The sequence below is a fragment of the Python bivittatus genome, unplaced genomic scaffold (assembly GCF_059951505.1).
Source record: "Python bivittatus isolate LINGU-HERP-01145 unplaced genomic scaffold, Pbiv_v1 ctg000480_np1212, whole genome shotgun sequence".
Lineage (NCBI taxonomy): Eukaryota > Metazoa > Chordata > Lepidosauria > Squamata > Pythonidae > Python > Python bivittatus.
In genome coordinates this window covers 71,316,441-71,343,240 of record NW_028277075.1, presented here as the reverse complement: position 1 = coordinate 71,343,240, position 26,800 = coordinate 71,316,441, and the positions used below count along the sequence as shown (strand labels likewise).

At 40.2% G+C, this 26,800-nt stretch overlaps 1 protein-coding gene across 9 annotated transcripts in view; it reads left to right on the top strand.

Annotated features, from left to right (window-relative positions):
- The first annotated feature begins 3,566 nt into the window (after positions 1–3,566).
- CTNND1 (catenin delta 1) overlaps positions 3,567–26,800 on the top strand; it is a 64,988-nt gene continuing 41,754 nt past the window's right edge. For 6 of the 9 annotated variants that reach the window (XM_088146260.1, XM_088146257.1, XM_088146259.1 and 3 more), the window contains exon 1: positions 3,601–4,057. The gene's annotated coding sequence lies outside the window, so the exon portion shown is untranslated. Of the gene's footprint in view, positions 4,058–4,214; positions 4,381–26,800 lie in introns of those variants that run through there. The other 3 variants (XM_088146253.1, XM_088146254.1, XM_088146255.1) reach the window with 3 other exon arrangements.

Sequence of the window (26,800 nt, the reverse complement as noted above, 5' to 3'; positions counted from 1 at the left end):
ACTGGGTAATTGGCACCAAACTTCATTGGCCTTCTTTTGCCTCTGTGTATTAATATAAACATTTAGTACTGTAGATATTTATCTTTTCAAGTGGCTTACGAGGCTGCAATGACTATGATGCAAGAATATATATAAAACTGATACTAGAAACACGCATGCCTATTCTGCAAAAGCAGTTATGAAAGGAATCTTGGGGAAATCCCTCAGCTAAAGCTTGAAAAGAAGGAATGTATAAAAAGGGGGGAAAGCAGAAAATTGACAAGTACCAGATAAATGGCTAATCATAATCATAATAATCCTACTGTGCATTTTTCTGTTAGCACTACTATTCTGGGCTTATTATTGTATTATGGTTGTCCATGAGAAGATGTTTGAAAGATGACTGCTTGGAATCTGACAGTGATCACGACTTCTCCACATGCAGTATTCTTGTGTTAGGGTTTGTTCAATTTTTGTTTAGCATACAGTACTGAATAAACCAAATTATTGTGGCTTAGTTAATCCATCCTAGTTAAGCAAACTATAGCACTGTGATGTGTGCACCAAATTATTCTTGAGGTTCAAGCACTCCCCGTAGAGAATGGTTCTTGTGCATCATGGCTACTGTCCAGTGCAATTACCATACGTAAGATTTTCAGTCATAATAAAATCTGTAATGTGTACAGTAAATTATAAAACCAAATGAACATGCCTTGCAATTAAATTAGAGAAACTTTATGGGGTAAATTGTGCTTTTGGATTTGCTTTGACAAGCAAGCCAAGTATTACAAGTATGTAACCTGACAGCCTTTTAATATGAAAGATGTTTACTTTGCATAAAGAGGAATAATTGCCACATAATTACTTATATTTCCTATGCTGATAGTGTAGTGTCTACATGCAAATTGTCACTGGCTGGGGAATCTGGTCAAGCGATTATCCCTGAAGAAATAGCACAGTTGCTCTGGGCAGCCACTTAATTAAAATATTGCATTATGGCTTTTAAATCTGCAGTTTCTTAATTTGCACTTATTTCATACTATTGATCAAATGGAATCAATTTAACCCTTAGTGGCTGATATTACTACTGCTCTTCAAAAAAATAAATAAATAAGTGGCTTCTTAGGGCTAATTTGTTAAAATAAATGAATATCATGCTTCTGGGTAGACAGGGATGGGATGAAACAACTAGTGCCTGTATTCGCACAACAGATTAAGCCTCTATAATATTGTTCACCATCATTCCTTACCTCCACACCTCCAAAATATGTGGCACTAATGCAATTCCAGTGAAAGGACTCTGTAACACCAGGAGTCAAGCTCATCTTGAAGGGCTTTGGTCATACAACAGAAAGCCAAAAGGGAATAAAATAAATTCATGCTTAATGTACTACGTGAACCCAGGTATAGAAGGTGACTTTACACTAAGAAACCAATGGTCTAGTCCAGGAAGGAGGTTTTCTAGCCATTTTTTGAACCACCAGTGGTTAATTCTGCAAAGACCAGTTTTTCCTGCCTTCCTGGAGGGGCTAGGAAAATTCTGCAGGTGCTTTGCCACTGTTCTCTGGTCCCTCCCTGTAATTACATCACATCGAGGGAACGTAAGCTTTTTAATTAAATTAATAATTAAGGAAAGTGGTGTAAATGGAGGGGATCTGTCATCAGGATTTTTGCAGTCCAGCTAGGCTAGTCCAGCTCCAGGAAGGCTCACCTTTTGGTAAATGGTAGGTCTCCATAGGTCCTGATCACATAGACAAATTAAGAAATCCCAGCATGTGTATTCCTATTGCATTGCAAGAATTGCTATCTGCATATGACATCTTGATATTCTACTTGGGAAATTGTGGCCTGGCAAACATGTTGATAATAATTGGAACAAAAGCTGTATTAAATAATAATAATGAATTTGGACTAAAAGGTGTGCTGTTATATACCTGATAGCAAGAAAGATGAAAAATTAAGTTGGAAGAACTTCTTTGATTTTGTAAAATAACTTTATTTATAAGATTGTGCATGAGTGATCCCCTACTAATCTTAATTTCAAATATTATTCTGAAAGCGTGGAACAGCTGCAATGTTTATTCTGAGGGGAGGGAATATTGTAGAGTACTTTACCTCTTCATATCTATTTATTAGCTAATCATTTATAAAGCACCAATTCTTTTACAAGTATGTGGGATACTCCCACATACGCATGTGTATTTTTGTTCATCAAACATGAGAACAAAATCAGCTTGGACCCTTGCCACTGTTATACTTCAGAAGGCTCATGGTGCTTATATTCAATATGCAAAAAATTATGAGACAAAACGCACATTTACTCAGAAGAAAGTTCCATTGAGTTTAGGATTGCAGCCTCATTTTCTACCTTGAGTGAAGCTATTTTTGTTTCCAATCTATTTTTCCTATTGTCTTACAAATTTTCCAATCTGTTCCTAGTGAAAATCCCACTGATACTCACATTTCTCTCTCTCTCTCTTTTTGTCAGTTTGAGCTCTTTGTTGTAGTGCTCAGACTGGCCAAAAAAAAAAAGAACTTAAATATAGAGAGATCTTCAAACATGGAATCAAGCTCCATGCACCTGAGATAGGACTGCCCTGCAACCCTGACCCACTATCACAAATACAAATTAAATATTGAGTAAGAGCACAGCCTAATCAAAGAGACGAAGAAAACAAATTGTCTCTACTCTGAAAAAGGGTGTGAGGTAGGAAAGAAAAAATCCTTAGTCACTAGCCAATTAAGTCACTACAGATTTAATTACATGCAAAATGAAGTCTTTCACTTGGTGATCACAATGCTCCCAATTCCCCTCTTCCAAATTTGACTACAAAGTAACCTGTTCTTCTTTCACTTAGGGGCACCCTAATATACTAGAGTTCTGAAACCGCATGTTTTTGTTACACGCTTCTCTTCTCCGGGTGAGACGGGGCGTTTGTACGCAGAGGAAGAGGAACAATAGAGCCAGTGGCACCCGTACAATGGACTGGTTTCTGACTAACTCTTTAGGATTGCGCAAGTCAGCTGTAATTCTCCGGATGCTTCTTATGGGAGAAGTCTCGCTGAATTTTCGCGGGGTTCATCGCAGAGTGATCATTAACGGGGTTGAACGGTAAAAGTGATAATACAAGTATCTAAAATCTGGCTAAGAGAAGACAGGAAATAGAAATAAGTGAAACACGTTGGCCCCTGACTCTTCCCGATGGAATTTTTCCTTTTTGAGAAGAATCTTCAGCTTGCTGGAATACAAGATCATGCTTCTATCTTTTCAGTGGAAGCTTTCTTCTCTTTATGGTTTTAGAAGTTCTTTGCACATTTCTCCTGTCATGTTTTTTTCCTATTTTCTTTTTGTCTGTCCTTTTTTTTTTAACTCAAAAAAAAATCTACAATGAAGTTTCCTATTGGATAGCCTAGGTTCCCTGATTGATGCCTGCCTCCCATTGGAGCTGTGCAGGAGCTGACATCACTTAGGGAAAGCGGGGCTGGGCAGGACGCGCAGTGTGTCACCGCCCGCCCGCTCTGCCTTTGGCTGGGTGCAACTTCCATTTTAGGTGTTGGAGCTGAGCAAGGGGGGTGGGTGGGGGGAGCAGCGAAAGATCCCGCAGGAAAAAGAGAGAGGGGAGGAGGAGGGAGGAGGAGAGGAGGAGGAGGAGAGAAGCATCACGACGTCGTTATTCTGCTTTCCTCCGTCTTTTGTCCGTGAGATTTTAAAGCTCTCGTTGACAGAGATTTTATCCTTACATTCTTTAGCGCTTTGTTAGGAAACCGCACGCTTATCTTTTTTCTTCTTCTTCTCCTCCTCCTCCTTTGCATTTGCAGAAGGACAAAAAGGCGCCTAGTCCAGTAGACTATGCGAAGTTGTCAACCCGAATGATTAGGAAAGACGTAGCGGAACAGTTGGGACCGTGGCACTCTCCAAAAGAAAAAGTGCTTTTTTTCCTCTCCGTCGCCCTCTTTCCCCCTCGTCCCGATTCTTTTTTAAACCTTCAAGGGAGTGAAGCAAACTTGCTTCCTGAAGCAGCCGCGAAAGGGACCGTCCGATTCCCGGAGAGAAGCGCGAGGGGGACAAAAGCCCAAGGTAAGGCGATTTTGTAATAATTGCGTCCGACTGCCTGCCTGCCCCTCTCTCGCCTGACTTTTGATTGGGCACGGAAGATCCCCTACTCAGGGGTCTGCTCTCTTAGCTGCCCTCCCGGGTGACCCCTCCCCCTCCCTTTCCGGGGGCGACCGAGGGAGGGGACGCGAAGGAGTTCCTGGGAAGCGGATCGACTTGGGTCCTCGGAGAACTGCTCGACAGAGAAGGGAGCGGAGGGAAGAGGCGCGAGGGAAGAGCGCGCATCGGAGGCGCCGTCCTGCTGCGAAGGGCGCAGTGCGGGGTGGCTCTCGTTTCGCTTCTCCCAGGTGCCTTGGGGTGGGGGCCTCCTCCTCTGCTTTCGGGGATGCTTTCCTATTTCAAAGTAGACTCGACATCGAACCAGCAAAACTTTCCTCTTGGGTGGGAGAATGATAAATTCCTCTTTAAAGGGCGGGGGTGGGAGGGGAGTGGGCCTACCATCAGGCGCTGGGAGGTAACAGTGGGCTGTAAAGATCTCCGTCGGGTTGTCGTCTTAAAGCAACACTACTGGGAGGTTTTAAAGTGTTGCGCTTCCGTTAAAAACTCTGGAGAAGTTTTCCTACTTAATTGGTGAATCTTGCAAATGTGTAAACTCCTGAGGGGAGTTCTTAAACGCCCATTTTACTTCAATGAACTTAGACAAAGATTTTCTTTGAAAGCACGGATGCTTTGGAAAATAACCAATGCTGCGTTGTAGTGCAGTGGTCTTTTTCGGCTAGTGGTCTTGAATTCTGTGCAGGTGGGTCTCCTACAGTTGGAAGCACCAAGACATGAAGAATCTGAGCTCCCTGAATTGTTGAAGTTATGTCATTTAACTGCATTTCCTCCTACTCATCCCACCTTGCCCTTCTCTGCCTATGCCCTCTCAACTTACTTTTGTCTTGTCCCTCTCCCTGAGTCTCATTTTTGAAATGTGAATTCCTCAGGGCAAAGACCAGGTTTTGGTGACTGCTAATTGTCATGTAGCTTCACAGGGTGTGGCTATCATTTTCACTGGATATGCTTGTGATTTCTGCTGTGGGACTTTCTATTCAAAGCTGCTAAAGAAAGCTGGATTGGGGCCTGGTGGAAATCTGGTTACTAAACAAAGAAGTTGACAATAGTGTGAAATATTTTGATAGCGTGCTGTACCTTACATGGATAGCATACTGAAAAGAGGACAGAATTAAATTTGGGCCATTGAAGAAGAGGTGGCTTTCCTGTATTGGCTGTTCTTGCTATTGCTTTCTTGCCATTTTGCTGTTCCTCTCCAGGTCCTGATAATTGGGTGGAATTACACTAGAAACCTTGCTTAGCCACCAAATCCCTAAGAAAGAGCTTTTTCTCTGAGAAGGCAGAACACAAAGGCACTTCAAAAAACGGGAGGAGCTTTCTTCCTTTGGGTTTAAACCAACACAGTGGCTTGTGGGTTTAGTAGTTGCAAAACAGGATAATAATTTATCTGAAATGCTGAAAATCCTGGTTTTCTCCCAGTGTAAATACATGGATGTAAAAGAAAATAATGTTCTTCTCCCCAAACACAAAGGAAGCATCAGATTGGCTAGTACGTAGGCACTTTCCCTCTGCTTCCCTTGAGATCTATAGCTAAACATTATAATGATATGGGGGCAAGTGGTTTAGGGTTCAAGCCAACAGTGCCAAGTACCTATTTGTTCTCTCCTTTTATTATATAGTTATGCCACTTAGACTACATTTGCTGGAGAGGTGAGCAGTGGTGAGAAACCTCTGATACTTTGGTCCAAAATTTCAAACTCTGGAAAACGAAGCGCTTGAGCTAAGTACAGGTTTTCCTATGGTAAAGAAGACTGATTCTAAACAAACTCCTATATTTCTGGTGATGGTATTTTTGTGCCAGAAGGAAACCATTTCTGAGAGAGGAATTAAAGCTTTATTTTATCTAAACAGGGAATGTGCAAGAAATCATTAGTAAGGTGCCTCTTTTTTCATGCCTAACTGGGCTCATATTTCTGGTAAACCTTGTGATGTGATGGGAGCTCAAAACTGCAGTATTAAGGAAAGTAGCAATTAAGTACATGTGAATATTTAAAACGTATGAGAGCTTTTCAGGAAGCAAAGTTCAGCTGATTATTTGAATGTTGAATTGCTGGCTTACGCTTTGGGGTGGGGCAGTTTACCTCCATTTTAAATAGAGTCACAGCTTCTTGAAGGGCAGCAGTAAGTTAATGGTAGAGAAGCTGCTGTTCTGTATATTTTAAAAATATTGAGCCAAGTTTGACAAAGATGATGACAAACTGGAGAATTGTAGTTTGCTTATTCTTTTTATCTGCACCAAATTGCACATGGAGAAAAAAAAACTCAGCCACACAGAAGCTGTGTGGTGTGCTTAGTGGTCAGTAAGTTTGGGCTGGAAGGTCAGTGAGATAAAAAGTCTTCTGTGTATTTATCACCCATGTATGTGAAGCTGGGGAGTAAACCCACCTCTTGTTAGTGCATATGGATCCTCTGGGAGTCAGGGTTAGAAGCACATCCTGTAAAATTTGGCTAGTTTTATTTTCAGTTAGAAAGCATTGTGTTTTTTAACTCTCTAGGTTAGTGTTTCCCAACCTCAGCAACTTTAGGTTGAGTGGACTTCAACTCCCAGAATTCCCCAGCCAGCCATGGTGGCTAGGGAATTCTGGGAGTTGAAGTCCACTCATCTTAAAGTTGCTGAGGTTGGGAAACACTACTCTAGGTTAAACCACTTCTTTTCTCACATGAATTAAAATAGTGTCATCAGGACAGGTGCTGATATCAATTACTGGAAGGTCAGATATGTTTAATAAATTACAACATTATTGGTAGCAGGAGCAACCCACTGGCTTGGACTGACAAATAGTGAATAGCTTATGGTTCTATAATGTGAACTCAGTAAACTAGACTGCTTCTAGTTATATTATAAAATTTTATAAGTTGATGTAGTGGCTTCCACATAGCTCAAAACAGTGGGTTCAATCCAGGCTTAGTCATATGTAAAATAGACTGAGTGAAATCAGTAAGGCTTAATGTACTCATAGCTAACTTAATTACACAAGCTGCAGTAACTGAAATTGTTGGCTATACTTCTGAGAACAATGAGAGTTGATGTGTCTGGAGGGTGCCAGGCTGGAGAAGGTGAATTTAACACAAGTTGGCTGAAAGAGTTGGGAGACCATGTTCTGCTAGAAGCTACCTTAGGTAAAAGAGATGGAAACAGCGGAGGCCAGGTTTTTGCAGGTGTTTTATCTGATAAACATAGTTAACAGTTATGGTATTGTAAGAAATGGAACTCTGGGTAGCTTTTTCAAAATGGCAGCTTAAATTATTTCTGTTTAGAAATGAATCTGCTAAAACTGAAGATCTGGAGCAGAATGTCCCTTAATGTCACTGGGGTTATTGGGGTTATCACTGTTAGGCGTGACAACATTACCACTGATGACTTATTTAACACATTCATTCTTGAAATGTAATACAGGACCTGCTGAGATATTGGTCAATCAAGGGACTTCTGATCTATTCTGAGTACAGTGTACAGACAGGGAGGGGATAGACTTACTAATCACTGTCATCTGAGTCATTGAAGCATGGACTAGGGTTGACTTTGTAAGGAAATATAAACTATGGCGGCTTTTCTCTGTAGTATGGGTTCCTATTTTGTGGTCTTTATGCAACCACAAGAACTGAAGAAAGAGAAAGTAGACAGGAGAAGTCAGAACTGATACAGAAAATTAAGATTCTTCTGAGTGGTGGAAAATAGAACATGCATGCATTCACCCAATTCTGAATTCACAGTTCCTGAACTGTGCTTTGGAGAAAGAAGACAATCTTCAAATTAATCAATAGCTAATCAGTAGTTAACTTGGATTTTGGAAAGTTTAGAAATGGGGATGGAAGTGCTTCTGTTTAATGTAGCATTTCCAGCATGTACTAATCAATGTACCTTTGCTTTCATTTCTCTAGTTGTTGGACATTCAGGAAGGGATATCTGGGAAGCAAAGATGAATAGAATAATTCTAGGGAGAATTCTCCTTCGTGTCACCTCTCAAACAGATAAGCAAGCTGGTACTTTCCAGACGTTTTGAGCTACAACTGCCATGTTCACCCACCTGTATAGGCACTAGGTGAGGATTATGGGGGTTTTAGTGCAGACCATCTGCTGGGCATTTCCATGCTTTACGGATGGTTTCTGGACAAATATAAGAAAAGTATAGTTAGAGTTGTGAAAGCTGGCTTGCCCAAACTGACTTTGTCATAATTGAATGAAGAACTGCCAGTGGTATTCTTTGCCATTGGAAAAAGGCTTTTCTCAGCAGCCACCCCTGCTTTTGTGGCTATATAAGAGCAAGTCCTGTGAACACACCCTTTTGCGGCTCTTCAACTGAGAGTTACTGCCAGCACCCACAGTCTTCAAAGCCAAATGTGAAATGAGGCTTGCCAAATAGTTCTGTTTGATACAGTTCTTGCAATCTCTTCAAGCAAAAAATTAATCCACATAACATATTTCTGCTCTTTTATTAAATATCCTGTGTGAATGGCTGAAGGTTAGATCTGTGTGATTAACTGGCTGAAAGTTATTTCACCCTTATAGATTGAAAGTTGATCTGCATGTAAAACTGTAATGCCTGAGTTAAACCAATCTCTAAAACCTATTAGCATCTTACAGAAATGCTAATAGGGCTTGGGATTGACAGCAGAAACTGCTTTTCAGGTAGGGAAAAGATGTGGGACAGCCTAGGGGCAAGAGTGTCAGAAAAAACAATGGTATGCATTTCTGAGAAAATCAACTGTTTTCTGCCAAGAAAAAGACACAAACTAATAGGGCAGGGCTGGGGCGAATGTCTCTTTTACATGCACATTTTTTTGGTCAATGTCAATGAGATAAACTGAACCTGATCTCTTTCTCTTTCCCTCTGCCCTTCCAATTGTCTGAAAAAAATGGAGTGGATGAATAAGATTGGAGACTAGACCTGTCATTACTTCAGTGAATGCTGAACATGGATTTCTTTTTGCTCCCCAAACTTCTGCTCCCTGCCCTGGTTAAAATAACTCAAATCAAACTTGTCTCATTGTCCAGCACAGTCCTCTCTGTGATAGCACACATGCCTTTCCCTTCTTTTTGGAATAGCACACGCATACTTCTGAACGTGTTATTGCATGTACTGTTGCTGCCACAGCCTTGTTTATGAATCAAGCAGGCTGGTTTTGTCTTGGTAAGGGAAAAGCCTGCAATACTTGCTTCTTTTTGGCTTAAATGTCTCGCTAAAGCCACTCCCTCAGTGGAGACTGAAAAGGAGTTATTTGGATATACTTTCTGTTCATTTGATTGTCCCCTTTTTCACTTCTACAAGTTATTGCCTAATTACGTCCTCCTTGAGGGGTCATTTCCGTCACTGACACATGTCATCCCAGTTCTGTCAGAATTGAGCAATAAGTCTGTGAGAAAATGTTTTCTGACTAATTTACAGCTCTTTTAACTCTGAATATAGGATGGCTGATTTGTCATAATGACGTATTATAAGGCAGCAATTTTAGGTTTCACATTTTATTTTACAACCAGAGCTGGTGGAGGAAGGAGGAGGTCAGTATTCCACAAATGTTTAATAGTTGAGAATGTATGGTAGGCAAGGGTTACCCTTCTTCAACTTGGTTTCCCTTCAGATGTATTGGGACTATACTTTCCAAATCCAGGTTGTAGCTGAAGAGTGTCAGGTTGGAGAAGGTCCTACATGGGGGGAGGGAGGGTGTCTTGACTGCTTAACTGTGATTTGCTTTTTAGGGCTTAAATTGCAGTTTTATTCTGTCCCCCTCCTCAAAATAGTGGGAATCTGGGTGCTCTGTTTTCCATAAATGTAGTCAGAGAGCTACAGAAGGAGAATTCTGGGACTGCTTGCACCCCAAAGCTAAGATTGTCCACTTCTGTGTTAGATTACATGATTGTATATATAGTGCCCTAATAAAATGTGGCTGTGTCTTGCATTTTTGGGGGGTGGGGGCGGTGGGGACTGAGGTATGCCTATGTTCTGGGGATGACCACATTCTTATGTTTCAGTGAAAGGAGGTGTGCAGGAGGGAACGTTGGAAAATAGAAGCCCAAGCCTGTGAGTGAGGTTTGTGGGAGTTGGACAGAGGGTGGAATTGTTGAAAGATACAATCTGAAAAAAAGAAGAATGGATTATATTCCTTGACTTCATCCTACATCCTTTTTCTGTCCAGGCAAACCAAAATCTAGCATCCAGTAGGAAATTTGTCTTCTCTTTCCTGCAAGTTTCTAAACACAATATCATTTCCTGTCTGACCAGGAAATGCTTGCTTCCTTCCTTTCTGCATGAACAACAAAGAATTTAAAAAGCTGTTTGGATTATAATATTTCTTTCTCCCAGCTGAATGAGAGAGATTCTATGAAACCATTTACTTTAAGCTGCTGAGTTGTAAAGTTGCAGCTGCATCTCATCTTGCATTGTGTAGCGCTTTGTAAAACTCTTTTTTAAAAGCTGGGTTGTTACTTGGGTGTGGCTTTTAAGCAGGTAGGGATGTTTGGATTCTGAAATGTGCTTCCTGGATAAGAAAAATGGAGAAGAGAACTTGCGTGGTCTGTCATTGCATCAGCACAGTGAACTTCATAGTAGCTAATAAATGTTATTGCCACTGGTTGACATTTTCTTGACCATTGGATATTGTCCCTATCCAGTTTTCTTTTGCTTTGTTAAACTAGTTTGAGAGGAATCTTATAGCATACGCCGCATGAAACAGCTTGAAACAAAGCATGGCATATGGAGGTAGCACATAGATATTTCTAAGTATTTAATGCATTACTTTCATATTTCCTGCAAACAGGGAGGTTGTCTTACTGTTGTAGAAAGCATTGTGTCTGTGGAAGGAATACCTCAGTTCCACCTTTACTGTATTGAGTACCTTCCTAAAACATCCTAACATTTAATTTCATAATGTTTATTAGGTTATTTTTGCTTGGTGAATTGCAATTTAAATTATTTCATCTGCTAGGCAGTAAGGAACCTGTAAAGTGTGCCTAGATCTTGACTTTGATTTAACTCACAGTAGCTGGATTTTTTAAAATTGGACTTCTCAAGAGTAAAATTGGGAGGCATTTCCTGGGCAGTTTATTATAAACACTTGGGAATAAATTCTCTTTTGATTTAAACTTTGTTGAGGAGTTAAAGAACTCTAGTTAGTGAGGCGTGGACTAGAACAACTTTTACCTTAAATATTAGAAATAATTATCTTTTACCTACTCCAGAAAAAAAGCTGTTGTGAGAAATGAATACCTCCATTTGTAATACCATATGTGGCCAGTCAGGTGCTTTGAACATATCATTGTGTGTTTTTTTCATGCTGCTGCTTCCCTTTGCAAACACACACAAGAAGAATCAGATGGGGCTGAATGCTATGTGAAGTCTTGCTGATGAACTGAATTCTAGCTACTTTAAAGTTCTGAGTGCCTGAGGAGGAAGTAGCCTGGAACCTCGCCCACAGCAGCTCAGCGTCAGGCAATGCTTGATCTTGTTCTAGTGCAAGTCTTTTAGTAAACCCCACACAATAGACTTGTAGCACTTGTTGTTCCAGACTGTGTCATACTATTCCTGTTTGCCGGAAGAACATGCCAAGTTGTTTGTAGAGTTTGTGCTCTTCTTTGATCTTGTATACACGGAGGAGGAGGAGGAGGAAATGGTCTGGACCATACAGTAATGACATGGAGACTTTGGATTCCATAGGAGTATGAAGAGTGGAGGATAGAATTCCATCCTATTCTGATTTACTGGAGAAGCACAACTCTTTCATGACAGATGTTTGTCCTGTCTCTGACCAAGTGGGGTAAAAGGGCTGTAGCTCAGTGGTAGAGCTGTTCGTTTGACTGCAGAAGGTATCAGATTCAATCTTGAGCCTTTCCAGCTCAGTTAAAAGGATTGCATAGCTCCAGCAGATAAAACACTGTCTCCTGACAGGTAAAGTAAAAATATTGGGCAAGATGGCCAAATAATTGGAGAAGACATAAAGGTGTGTCTCTGGTTCACGCAGTACCCCTTGGGATAAGAATAAGACAATTCTAGGCAGCAACTTTGCTTTATGAAATTTCAAATCATAACTAATATGCTTTTTAGCTTGTGTTTAAATATATAAAGAATTATTGTTATCTATGTTTTTAAAGAAAGTTCTTATTAACACAAAATGTATTTTGTACACTGTTATGGATATAATATTGAGATTGTGTTTAGAAGGCAATATTCTGCTTTTGGGGAGGGCTCTGTCTAAAGTTTTAACACTGTAATTTTGCAAGATTGAGGTTCTCAGAGAAGAGACAAGTAGCTGTGAAGTTATTTTGGAAGGATTTTTGAAGAGCAGTAAAACAGTAGCCTGGTTACATTGGAAGATTCCCCTTCCTATCTCTCCTTTTCTGGTAGCTGAGCTTTTACAAGCAATATTGTCAGTTTGCAACCTGATAGTAAGATCTAGAAAACTTCTAGCTTTTTGAGATTCTGAGAATCTCAGAATATAAAAGGAATAAGATTCTGCAATTGTGGGGGGCCATGGCAGGTACATAATAGGTTACTCAAATTATCTGATTATTAAGAGCTAGGAGATATGAAATACCCCCCCCCCCCCAATAAGCAGCAGACATTGCCTGGTTTTATATTTGAATGCTAACCTGAAAATATGTCCAGGAATTAAAAATACTGATAATGCCAGTTTTTTGTGTTTAACACAGGTTGTAATGCAGAAAGATATATCTTTGTTATTGCTAAGAGTCAACAGTGACTTGATGGCACATAATACAAAAGTACAAAAGAATGACTGTTGGTTAAAAAGTGGGGAATGTTGGTGGCTACAACAGTGAATTGATACTATGTATATGAAGTTGGAAGTACAGTGGTACCTTGGTTCACGAACGCTTCTGTTCACGAACAATTCGGTTCATGAACAGCTCCGTTCGCAAAATTTTGCCTCCGTTCGCGAACGCCGGATCGGGTTACGAACAGGATCCACGGCCATTTTCCCTCCCGTGGCACGTGGTCGCGGCTTCCTGTAGGGAGGGGGACTCTCCCTCCAAGCAGTAACCGCCTCCCCGCCCGCCTTTCTGTCCTCCACACCAGAAGTCGCGTCGAGCAAGGTTAGCTTTCTCTCTCTTCGTACTGTATTTTGTTTCATATTTTTGCGGTTTAAAAAAAAACATATGATTCAGAACAGATTAACCATAATTACATTGAACCTTATGGGGAAATTTGATTCGGGACGTGATCAAAAATCGGTTGGCGACCAAATTCGGAGGGGTCAGAACGGATTAACCGTATTTACATTGAACCTTATGGGAAAATTTGATTCGGTTCACGACCGATTCAGTTCGCAACCAGAGTTGCGGAACAAATTAAGTTCGTGAACCAAGGTACCACTGTACTTTAATTTCCTAGAGGACAGCCATACATATTTTGCCATTTCAGCAAAATATTTTGCTCCAGTTACATTCGGCTCATATGTTTTAAGCATCGATTAACAATCTTTTTAAAGACTATAAGTCAAGTGAGAGGAAACCTAGTCTTGTGACTGTAAGTAAAAGTGTACTTTCAGAACAAAGTTTGAACATAGTAACTATCCTGGATAACAATATTTGTTTTAAAGTCCAATGTATACATATTTTAAATAGTTTATCTGCTGTTATCCAGATGTGTCAGCTGCCCAGAGTTGCTGGTTGGGTGGGCAACCATATACACTCAGTAAATAAATATTTTATTTTCAGAGGTTCATGGTTCAGGTAATTGGGAAACCAAGAGAAATTATGGATTGCTAGACTTCAGAGGTTCTGAGTTGATTCTGGCTTCGTGGGTGATTTCTTTGTATAATCAGATGTTTTATGCCTTGAGTCTGAGTTACACTAGATATGACTAAGGTGAAGCGAAGCTCAGAGTCGAAGGGGAGAAATTTGTTTTTTTACCTGGCAGACTTCAGGTTCTCAAAATCTGTTTGGCTGTACTTGAACTAGAGAATCACCAAATACCTGGTGCAGGACAGTTAAGAGTTCAGTATTTTTCTAAACTCTTGTGTGGAGGGTCTGAACTGTGACTCGTCCTAGTACTTGTAACAAATGCAAATCACAGAATTTGCTCCTTTTCTCTTAGTGTTTTGTCACTTAGGTGTATTTAGAAAATGGTAAATCATTGTCTTACTGATATTTTAAGTAATTAGGAATCAGAAATCTTTATTGTAGATCTAATTCCTATCGCCTCATACCTTTAAACTAGACAAAACAGAGTGATGTGCTGGTAGTCTTTTCTTCTACATGTATCCCCAACAAGAGCAGAATAGGGCTCTGCAGAGTTTTGGATTCAGTTCCCAAAAGGTGCTTCAGAATATGAACAAAGCACTTGAAAGCAACTCTTTAAAGTAGCCCCATTTTTCCTGGGTTCGTGTGGCAGCTGCAGAGAGCTGTTGCACACCCCTGAGAAAAGATGCAGCTGCTTTAAGGAGCTTCTGGCAGGTGTTACATTGGCTCTCTGAAGCACCTTTTCTTAATTTTTTCTGAAGTGTTGCACAGCCTTGCAAAACAATATACTGAATAAAAGTCAGCTGGGTGTTGGCCATAGAATGGATCTCTAGTGGCTGCTTCTGGTGAATGGTATCCAGGGCAGGCTGTGACTCTCCTGATGAGAGCTGCAAAGGACTTGGGATCTGTGTTGCTGATTGGCAGAGCCTATTATAAAGAATGCCACATTTGTATTTGCAGTAAGGCTATGATGGAAAGATACTAACCCCTTTTGAGGAAGGAGAATGGAGAGAAGCAGGCTGAAATGAGTGCAGTATCTTTGTATGATAAGGGAATGTATTGATGCCTGTCAGAAGCTTCCATGCAAACTTCAAAAAGTGTTAGATGGTTTATCAGGTGAGAATGTATACTGCCGATGGGTTTTTATCATTCTTTGTTCATCTAGCACAGAATTCCTGTTGCAATGTTTGTGTAGCAAAATGGCTACAAAACAACTTCTCCTTTCCCTTTTCTGCTCCAGTTCCCTCCCCATCCCACATCCTTGACACAAACCTCCCCTTCAAGCCCTGGTTGTCGGTGGGGTTATAAGGGTTGTTTTTCCTCTAATAAGATAAGAAGTTGTGCAGGATAAAGTGGGAGCTCTTGCTGCTGATTGGTGGCCAGGCTGCCCTGGAATGCTCTGGCCCATTTCCCAGAATCCAGTACTCTGTGTGTTTGTTTGTTTCTGAGCTTGAGATCTGGTGCTACTGTGACAGGAAATGGGAAGGCAAGAGGGGGAGAGAGAAGGGAGACGTCTATATATGTGCCTGTGCAATCTCTTTGTCCCCTGACTTCAGCTGCAGATTGCCAGGGAAGAGAGTGACCTTTGTGTTCTGAAAGGATTTCCAAATTGTGCAGGTCCCTGAATCCAGGTGCCTTCCCCCCATGTTCCATGTAGAGATCCTGATCTCTCCTGAGGGCACTAAAGCTGAGAACTTGTGTAATGTGCAGTGTATTTTTTCCTGGAGTTGCATATATACAAACTGAACTTGGAGAGCTCCTGGTGCTCTGCAGAATATGTAGGATATTTAATTGCTAGTGGTATATGTATGCATGTTTCGTAGAGCATCCTTCTATTGAACCTACAGATACTAACAAGAGTACAACCTAAATGGTGGTCAAAGACTCCCGATTATATATGGGTCTTTCTCACGGACATGTTGTATGGATGGTTCCACAAATGACAGTTATGGTAGGTATGGCAATAGCACGATAGTCCATTGATCAGAAAACAAATTAGTGAGGATGCTCTTTACTACTCTTCTCCCCCCCCCCCCGGTTACCTTTGTATTTTTCTTGGCAGGTGGGCATATTTCCAAGGAAGACCTTTCCAAGGAATGTGCTATTTTTATTCTCCAAGACTGCTAACACGGTGCTTAGAGACGTTTACATTAATAAAGATCATGCTAGAGCTGGCATCTTGCTTTGCAGCATAGCTTTCCGTTAAATATTTTCTTAATTAAATCTTTTTTTAAAAAAATCAGGTGGGTGTGCATCCTGCAGTGCCCAGGGGAAGTGTCTTCCAGTGCATTGGTGCCCCTTGAGCTCCCAACTGTTTATCCCTGAGTTATAGGAATTCTGTCCCCAGTCAAACATAATTGTCTTGATGACAAGTATAGTGCCTGATTGTGTACTCTTAGTGGGCATTTTTCAAAGCTGGTGTTTCAACATACTACTAAGATACTGCTGTCTTCAGATGGAAGATTAAGAGAGGGAGATGTTTGATGTCAGATGTTCTCTTGTCATTACATTTTTCTTGCAATATCCATGCTCCTCAAAGGCAACCTTTTGTTTTTTCATTTTTTTTTGTTTAATGGCTTAAGCAAATTAACTACCTTTCAAGATGGATGTCTTTCTGTCCCTCTTTACTAAGTTCAAGTTTACTCAGACCATATTACCCCGTTTTGAAAGTAGTATTCCGCAGTTATCTGTTGGGTATACAAGCTTCCTTTGTTTATCCTTCTCAAAAATCTCGCGTAAAGCAAATTTGTATAAAGTGAGACACTAAAACAGTGGGAAAAAAGGGAATTGCAAGGTACAGTGTCAAATGTTGTGACCCAAGTCCATTGAGAAATGTGCTTATAAATTTTTAGAGCCTTATTCATAAGCACTACTTACTCAAACATGTTTTCTTCTTTGTCTCATGTTATATGTACAGTGAAAACACTTCATCTTTTCTATACCTGGATTTCTAATGTGCATGGTTATCATGGCAGAGAGAGGGGTAGAATGCATCAGGGCGTTACAAATTTTATTAGCGTTCTTTGCTATGTTGTGCACAGTAGATTTGCCCAGGTTAAAAACTTGTCCTGGGGCTGAGGATCCTTCATCAGCTTTGGCGCAATATAACATGGCTAACTGTGTTTCTAGGGTTAAAGCAGTCCTTTTCATTTTGGGTAAGAGGGTTGGGTAAGACATTGATGGTAGTTTTGATCCCTTAATAACAGCGGTAGTATTGCAGGTATGGAGTAAGTGGAAGACAGGATGCGCAACTAGTACAACCACACAACACAATGGTAAATGCATGAGTGAGGGCGAAAAGGAGTTTTGGTAGGAAAATATTAAAGCAGTTTTGATGGAAAGAAGTCTTGGTGTGTTTGTAGACCTTGGGTGCAAATTGACTATGCTGGCATCTGTTGCATGATAGTAATTTTTTTGTTTTCCCCATAAAGCAGATTCTTGGACAGAGATGATCAATTGCATAATAGCAAACTCACCCAAAGTGAGGGAAACCAGTATATAGAATATGGGGTGGGGGGTGGTCTCTTGGGCATCTGAGTCTGTAGTATTATCGTGACTTTGCTCACTTACCCGTCACTTTTTCTGCATTTGGGCCCCAAGAATGAGAGAGGATGGCCGTCTTCAGGCTTACGTAACTGAACTAAAGTCTCCTAGCAGGGCAGCTCTCCAACACGCACACACAAACTCTCCTTTGACTGCCCAGAAGGACAGCTGCCCTGCAGCCAGATTACTGGCATACCAGTGGAACAATCCTTTCCCTCTGCTCGGTTTCCTTTCCTGTTGTGTGTGTGTGTGTGTGTACGTGCATGCGCCACAGCCCCCTCCCCCTCCCAACTGCTGCTTCTCCCTTCCTGAAAGGCTGGGGCTGAGCGGCCGGGCGGGGCTCCTCTTTCGCTGGGTTTCTCATCTGTGGACCTTGCCTCGCCTTGGGAGAGTGCTGCTGTTCTGACCATCCCCAAAGCTGTTTTGCCACTGACCCTGCACATTTTTCTGAGTTAAATGATAACTGAATTTCCAGCAGGACGTGGGCTACCGCTAGCTAGCCACCACTCACAGTTCGGGAGGTGTGTCTGTTAAAGCTGCCTTTAGATTTTAACTTTGAATCCATACTGACCTCAGAAATAGTAGCTTTCCTTAGTGCTTTTTGCTAGTAGTTGTACAAAAAAAGAGGTAATTATGGGATTGTGTTGAACTGTCCTTGAAACTTACTGAGATCTTGATTGCGTTGATCTTTGCGCTTCCCTGTTCTTTGATCTCATGTCTCCAGTTCATTCTCTCAAACTATCTCTGTCCACTTTAGCCTTTTCTTTCCCCATCCTCACAGATCCTGGTTCTGTATCAGCTTCTTCTAAGTGCTTGAATTTCCCCTTATATGGGAAGGTGAGCTTTTCATTGGTATAAACCAGGACACTAGCAACCTGCAAGAGTTCTTCCTGGTCAGCATGCAATTTTCATCCCTTAAGGGTGCAGGGTAGCTGTGTGTAGGATAGAGAGACAAGTGAGTCTCTTGAAGAGATCAGATCAACTAGTTAAACCAGTCTTGTGTGTGTGACACAGGTTAGGGCGAAGCTTTACTTTTCTGCCTTGGGCCAGTTCTAGTCAGTGGGGAACACGCCCTGCATGCAGTCCAAGTTTGTTGCTGAAGTCTGGCTGTCTACCAAGTTTTTTTTTTTTTTTAAAAAGTCGTTGGAAGGGACTATGGCTGCCTGCAAGGATCTGTGGTCTCCTTATCATTATTGCATGAACAGGAGCTTGCTTGTATAGGGAGTGGCAGTGTTCAAAGTCTGAACAGAGTACCAAACAAAGCTGTCGCATGGATTCCTTTTCCCTCCTTCTCATCTTCCCATCTAGTAAAGGCAGGAATCAGTGTGGGTCCCTGGAAATAAACCTCAGGATGAGAAACAGGTGAATGGAACCCAAGCACATACCCTCCTCTCTGCGGTGGTTTGAAAAAGTTCAGCTGAGCACTTGGAAAATTCAAATCTTCAGTCTTTTCACCCTCTCTTGTTGAATATTGTGTTACAAACAAGAGTGTAAATGCATTCTGGCCTGTAGACTGCTTATGAAACTGAACCGAATTTGCTATTACTTGTAACCAGTATCTCAAGTTATGCAGCTCTAAAATACACAATAGACACAGACACACTTACACAGATTCTACACCAAAAAAGGTGTATTCTGCATCCTGAAATATGAAGCACATTAACTAAGTGGATGGGAACTCTGCATGGCATGCTACGTTGACTTCTGTTAATTAAGAGGATATTATGATTACTGCATGCGTGCCAACTATGGCTGGATTCACACCTGTTGAATCATAGTTTATTAAACCACAAATAATTGCTTTGCTGAATCATAGTTTATTAAACCACAAATAGTTGTTTGCACAATGTACTAAATTAAAATTAACCATATTATGTATGGCTCAAAGTGATGTATAACTTATATGTTATCTTCTCCGTCTGGACTTTCTAAACTGCTGATTTGAGATGCCATCCATCCCTCTAGGAATCCTTAACTGCCTGGTCAAAGAATACAACACAGACCCACCACATCCAAGTTATGATTCACCCAGAGGTGGCACTCCACAGTGTAATATTGAATCTTGGCTCTTCTAGATGGTCCTCAAATCATGCTTGTAATTCTTCAGTAGAAACATGGTAGAAAATAACTAGCAGTCGATTAAATGGGACTAATGATCTGACAAGGACTTCTGCCCCATTGATTCTCTGAAGTGACAAGAAGATGCGGGCTATAAGGCCAAGGAAGGGTTGAATACTAGCAGGGGAAGATGAAAGTTGTTAGCCTGAGATAAGTCTGTAAAGTATGAAGGGCTAACAGGAGTGGCTCTTCCGGGACGATGTGTCTCATCAGAAAAAAAGGAAAACTCTCAGACCTATAAAGTCAATTTCAGTATGTGGCAATGAGCCCAGTGAATGACTTCCCAGTTTAAATATCTATAAAAAGCAGGTGACCATATAAAGGCTACTCTTTTATGGAAAGAAAAAAAAAATACAGATAAGCCTTATGGGGTGGATAATTGAAAACATGAAGAGAAAATTATGGCTAAGGTGACCAGCAAAGCTTGTGAAATGAGTTTACACAGTCATATTTCCCCTGGCAGGTGAAGTTTTCAGAAAAAAGCCCCACCATAGTTAAATGGCTGACCATCTACTTTGCGTGCAGAAAGTCTCAGGTCCAGTCCCTTCTATCTCCTGACAAACTTTCCCCTGTAAACAGAGGTACATTCATACGATTTAGGGGGAGGGGGGAGTTGCTGCTATTATTAATCAGAAATTCCTGGCAATTAAATCACCTGAAGCTCTATCTTCTCTCCAGTTGTTGAACACTGAGCATTGAGAGGAAAGCTGAAATGTCTCTGGTTTAAACAAATGGTTTTATATCTTCAGTTCCTTCAGTTTCTAAACAAGATAATCTGTTAGTTGTAGATTAATTCTGGGGTGTTATTTTTATAGTTGTATGAATTATTAGAATATGAATAAAGAGTTTATTTATTGAATTAGATCCCACTTTTTACTTTGTACAACTCAAGACGGTAGACATAATGCTCCCTTCTCTTATTTTCTTCACAACAACCCCATGACATGGGTTGGGCTGAGAGAAAATGACTGGCTGAAAATCACCTAGAACTCCCAGTCTCCTAGTTCCTAGTCCAGCCCCTTAACCACTACACAAAATAGGCACTCAGTTTTGAGTATAAAAGTGATTTTCAGCTTCTGTGAAGAAAAGTTGGAGAAAAGCACCTTCTGAGATCCGAAAACAGGAGGAAAAGTTCTCTTTTTTGGTCTAGGCTGTGCTTGGAAACTGGTACTGATAATATAATAGCCTCATTCTTAGGGCTGGAGTAAGTAAATATTGGTTAATGTTTTGCTTCCTGGTTTGGCAGAGTCCAGGGATCTGAGTGATTGTTCATCACTGTATTGGAAACAGGGAAGGTATTTTAATTTTCATTTCTAGCATAACTTCTCTAATGTAGTTGTAATTCCTATATGTTGTAGAAATTATCTCTTCCAATTCTCCTGCAAGCACATACAATTCCAAAGCACTCCTTGAAGGCTTAAGGTAGTTGCCATATAAAGCTCACAGGTGGTTGCACTTGCTTGCCAGATATTGACATCAGTCTCCATAACGAGGCTGCATTAACAGCCGTTTATGCTTTATCACTAGAAGAAATTGCAGGGAGAAACATCAGCAAGCTCAGATTTTGATGGTTGGAAGTGAGGAAGCTTTTAGGAATCTCTTAATGGATAACAGAAGAAAGTGCAAAAGCTGGTTTGCTGCTCAATATTAAAAAAAAATTAAGCTGTTGTCAACAGGCGGTACGAATTGAATGCAGGTGATTTTCCTAGACTAAAAAAATCATAAGAGTGGTGACAGTAGCCATGAAATAGAGACATCTGCTACCTGGGAAAAATACTGTGACATGTCTGGACAAAAAGGTTAAAGTGCAGAGACATCGTGCTGACCACACAGATATGTCCTGTCAAGTTCATGGTTTTCTCATTATATATATGGTTATGAAAGATGGACATCAGAAAGGCTGTATGAAGAAAAAATTATTCATTTCAGTTGTGCATGAGAAAAATGTTGAAAGTACTGTAAGAATAAATCATTCAGTACTAGGTGAAGTAAAACCAGGCTGTTTGAAGGAAGTCTAGTAATGAAGCTAAAGCGTAAATATTTTGAGCAGGTACAGTAAAGAAAGTGTCTTGGAGAAGAATCTGATATTTGGAAAAATTGAAGGCAATTGGAAAAGATGAGTCAAGGTAGCTAGATACTGATGACACAAGCATGAGCTCAAAGAAACAGTGACTGATAGACGGTCCTGATGAAATCATGTATTTGGTAATTAAGAGTCAGAAGTGGCTGAACAGTAGCCACCGTCTTTTATCACATGAGGTGTAATAAGAGACTAAGCTTCATGATAGCTAATTCAGAAAATATTGAGACACAAGTCCACTTAAGAAAGAGGTCTAGGGAATACTAAAGCTGTTGCTCTGTCCTCACCTTGGTTTACATATACTTTGTTCATTTGCCTTTGTGGAGGGAGTGTTTTGAAGATGGCATCTTACATCTCCTGGTAGACTTAATCCACGGGCATAAGCATTTGTGAACTATAGCTCACTTCATCAGATGTATGGAGTGGCATCTGTTAGTCTGAAAAGATGCTTAGAAAGTGATAGTTTAGCATAATACTTGCAATGACCCTTGGTAGCAGCTGAAATCTCATATGATCTTCAGATGTTACAGAACCAGGCTCTTTTAAAAAAATATTTGAGTAGAATGTAGAATTCAAAACACAAACTGGAAAACTGAATTTATGATCAGTGCAGATGCATGAAAGAATCATGAACTTTGAAAAAATTAGCCTTTGAATCTTTCAAGTTGCAATAAAAAGATGTTATAACGTATGGTTGTTCTAAATTATTAATGTTGTATCTGATGTGAAACTTCTTCCTACAGGGAATGCTTGCTTTTTCTGGCATCATATATATAGACAGATGGATGCCTAGCTTAGATGTTTATGACAAGTGGTAGATCGTTGTGGGAGAAGACCTACCTCTTGAAAGCATACTTGTTTTGTCCTTTTGAAACTACAACCAGAGTTATTAGCTTCCAGTTGCTGTTAGATCAGCCAATTTCAACTTTTATATTTTTAAGATTTCTCAAGGTACATCTGCTTATTCTCAGCCTTTTCCCCCAAAAGTGAAAATGTGTTGCCTTCTGACTTCAGTAGTCTAGAAATTAGGTCCAGGTACATTAGGGTTTATAGCATTACAAACAGTGCTATTATTAGGTAGATAAAAGTCATGAATATACAAGAAGGAATCAAAAAATATGGTGTGGGATTTGCACATTTATGTGGATAGTTGAGTGTAAACACTATTGCTCTTAATGGCCACTAATAGTATAGTGGGGTTCACATAACTTTTTACACCAAAACTAAACAAACCATGGTTTATAGCTATAGTTATTTTTATAGTTATAGTTGTTACCTAACTGCTGTAATACTGAAATATGTAGAATCTGGGCTGATGCAGCAAGATAACTCTAACATAAAGATTGTGTTACTTTTTGGTAATGTAAGCTGGATATGAGTCTTTTTAATTAAGCAAATCTCTATGGAAGTAGCAAGTAAGGAAGAACTTTATTTCCTTTTTAAACTGAGTAATAAAGATTGTTTTCCTTTGGAGTACTTTTGTACAGAAGTATGGCTAAAAAACTATGGGGATTATTTTAAATGTTAGCCATCCCAGCCTATCTTGAGCCTGATCTGCCATTTTCAAATAGCTTGATCTGTATCGACCGGTAGTGGAGCTTTTAAAGGACATGGTTTGTAAGCATTGGTGCTAAATGATAATATTAAGAATTATTTCTTTGTAGTGTGGAGAATAGGTAGCAGGGAACAATATATGGGATACCCTCCCTTTCAGTTCTGAGCAATGAATTCCTTGGATGATGTTAGTACAGTAAGGAGACTATTGTCCTGAGGCTGTTGAAGAAGGCATGCAAAAATATCTCCAAAACCTCATTTTTCTGAAGGCTAACTTTAAGATTTAGTGAAATGGTGACATATGATGCCCTCTGTGCTCTTAGGAGGTATGCAATATAACAATGCTTGGCATTGTGTATGTATGTAAGTAAAACTTTGGGGATAATTCATATAAAAATTATCAGGAGTTGGATAGAGGGAGGCATAAAGCTGATAGGTTCGTTCTTCAAGGAACCCAAGCTTCTATATTCCTTGGAACAATATCAGTCAATGTCATAACCCAAAATAAGCACCCACAATTAGTCAGATGGGACTGAAAGTCTTCTTGAAGTGATACTGTCAATAGATACTGTCTCCCCTCCCTCCCATTTTTCTTTCTTTCCTTCTTTCTTTTCTCCCTCTCTGTTTTTTTAACATATGTTGTTACATAAGGGAGGCTTGACTAAAACTTTATTTTGGAATAGTAGGTAATAGGTGAGTTGCAACAGATCAGTCTTCTGCACACTGTGTTTCATTTCCAAACCTCTACAGAATTGTGGTGCCAGTTATTCTCTTGGCATCCTGCTCACATGACAGAGTGTATAGGGGAGTCTGAAGTTTCATCCAATCTAACTACATTGAGAAAACTGATCAGGCTCTTGCATTTTCCAGCTGCTTTATCAGCTGAGAATTTTGTACGCAGAGTGTATCTACTGCTTGGTTTTAGAACAAGAATACATAACCTGTGTCCCTGAAGTGCTTTCTTTCTTGAGTAGAATCCCTAGAGCTTCTTCTGACTAAATTATTAAATACATTAAATAATACAGACTATTGCAATGCATTCTACATTCAAGATAACTTGGATGCTTCAACAGGTCCAGAATGCAGCGGTGTGGTCAGTAATGGGCATATCACACTATACCCATGTGACAACACTGCTCCACGAGTTGCACCAGTTGCCAGTTGGCTCCAAGGTGCTAGTTACCACCTATAAAGCTCTTTGTGTTGTAGGGCTTGGTTATTTGAGGAATTATCTTTAATAGTTTCTCCCCATTGGATAAGATTGGGTAGGATGTGTGCATTCCAGATCCCCTTATTTAAATAATGCCTTCTGTTGGGGCCTAGGAAGTGTGCCTTCTCTGTCACAGTGCCTGCCCTCTCAAATAGCACCCCCCCCCGCCCCAGGATCTGCATAGTTCCCATCCTGATGATGGTCCGGAAGTCTTTGAAAATCTGGCTATTCTCCCAGGCCTTGGAATAGAGTGGTGGTTGAGCCCTTTAGGATTTTTTGTTTGTATGGTTTTTCTTCTGGACACACATGTATCTGTATATTTATTTTATTGTTTCTTACTTTTAAAGTGTAGGCCACCCATAGTTGTTGGGAGCAAGTGGTCTTTAAATTGGTTCCATTTACTGCTTGAAGTTAGCCCTTAGCATACTACTTGGAAACCAAGTGCAGCATATGGCCTGAGCATTCTTGCGCACCCTTCACACTACTCGTAGCTTCTCATGCTGCAAGGGGAAACTGCTGTTTAGCCTATTCCTTGGACAATGAATCCAGATACTCCAGTCCTACATGTACACGTTTCATAGCTTTGTCTTGTACTCTTTGGCTTGTAAACTAATACGTGCCTGGGCTGGTGGAAGAATTATGACTCTGTGATTGCAACACAGCATTGTTTGCTTATGATGTCATCTGTGTGCCTTACACACTTTAATCCTGATGGTGGACCTGAAGCTGATGATGAAGGCCAGGAGGCGTCATGCTGTATAACTCTTGAAAGGGTGTGTATTGGGGTATAGAGACAACATTCCTTGGACTATTCCAGTCTAGGTGCATCCTTATTGAAATTCTGCATTGGCTTTTGGCAGAGAGAAGATTACAGGGTGGAGGTCATCAGATGGCAAAGAGCAAGATTGTCTAAAGCAAACTAACAATCTCTTCGAGGTCAAAGTCCTTCTGGTGCCAATGTGTCTGAACTGAAGTGAAAAAAGTTAAATGAAGTTCTTTTAACATGTGACTAAAAATATGACTCTGATGTGTGTTAACTGTTATAGTCCAGAATTGCAACATGCATTCTAATCTTTCAAAATTACTTGCATCAAACTTGCCTGCGAAGTGTAACATCTGCATATGTAACAGATGGACGCAAAATTACATAAAAAGTAAGGGTGGATCATACTCTTGAAGATTCTGTGTTCAAGCAAACCACATTGGCTAGTTGCTACCACTAAGTAATTGATAGTAGTGTATGTGTTGTTGTATGCTTCCTCAATTCAGTTAATAGAACAAAAATGCCTCTAATACTAGTATTTCCTAACACTGAGACATAAATCTAACACTCTGCTATAATCCCAAGCAAGCCTGCAAAAGAAGAAATAACCCAACAGATGGAGACATGAGTTTCAATAATGTATAACAGACTTTGCTGTTATAGACTGTTTTGCCCCTGAAGCTGTCTCTTTAATTTTATATTGGTTTTCTGTATCAATAAACTCAGCTGTGATTGCTGACTGAAAGCCCTCTGAGGAATTAATCCTGTTCCAAGGAAAAGTCACAAGGTTCTGCTACATTCAAATCATCTTTTGAGTGTGTTCCTCAAAGAAACCTCATTTTTTCGAACTGTTGTGCCCATGGCCATACGTATTAAGTCAGTTGTAGGGGCTGGTGTGTCACCAGCACCGTGGGAAAATGGATTGAGGCTAGACTAGCCCAAACATGTTGTTCCTGCTTTGATTTTGGGGGGGAGGGAGAATTTGAATTAAAAGGAAAAAAAAAAATACTTAGCATGCTTGGACAAGGCAGGCTTGAAGGGGGATATAAGTGCTAGAGGGAGACAATTTCTGGCAAATACTGCCTTCCATTATCCATAGAATAATCACGTAAGTTTAGTCCACTGAGTTGGTAACGTCACATACATGCAACAGTTCTATATTTTCCGTTTATTCTAGTAGTCTTTTGGAGAAAATGTTGTAAGCAAAGGCTTTTATTAAGAATAATAGTGATATTAAGTTTATTAAAATTTGTTTTTTAAAAGCTGGGATATTGTACTTAAGATACAGTTCTGCCTGTCTTGGAATGGCATCTTAGGGGGCTGGGTTTTTAGATCTGCCATCTAAAAACCTGTAGCTTCTTCAATGTTGGATAGATCAAAAAGGAGGCAACCTTGAAAGGCTGTATATCCACAAGACCCAACACGCCCCTCTTCCTTCCTTGGAGATTGTTATTTTTTTCCTACCACTGGAAAGAAAAGGGTTTTTTTTAAAAAAGCACTAAAGGTTAAGAATTAAAAAAGAATTAAAAAGGGGAAGTGATGTATTCCCTTTAAATTGGCATAACAATAAGTGGTTCCTTTTTCTCTATATCTGAAGGAACCTCTTTGATTCTGACTAATGGCTGGCATGCTCAGCATTATTGAGGACAAGCACATTAGTTTTATCAGGAAGGAGTCTATATTTAATTCAT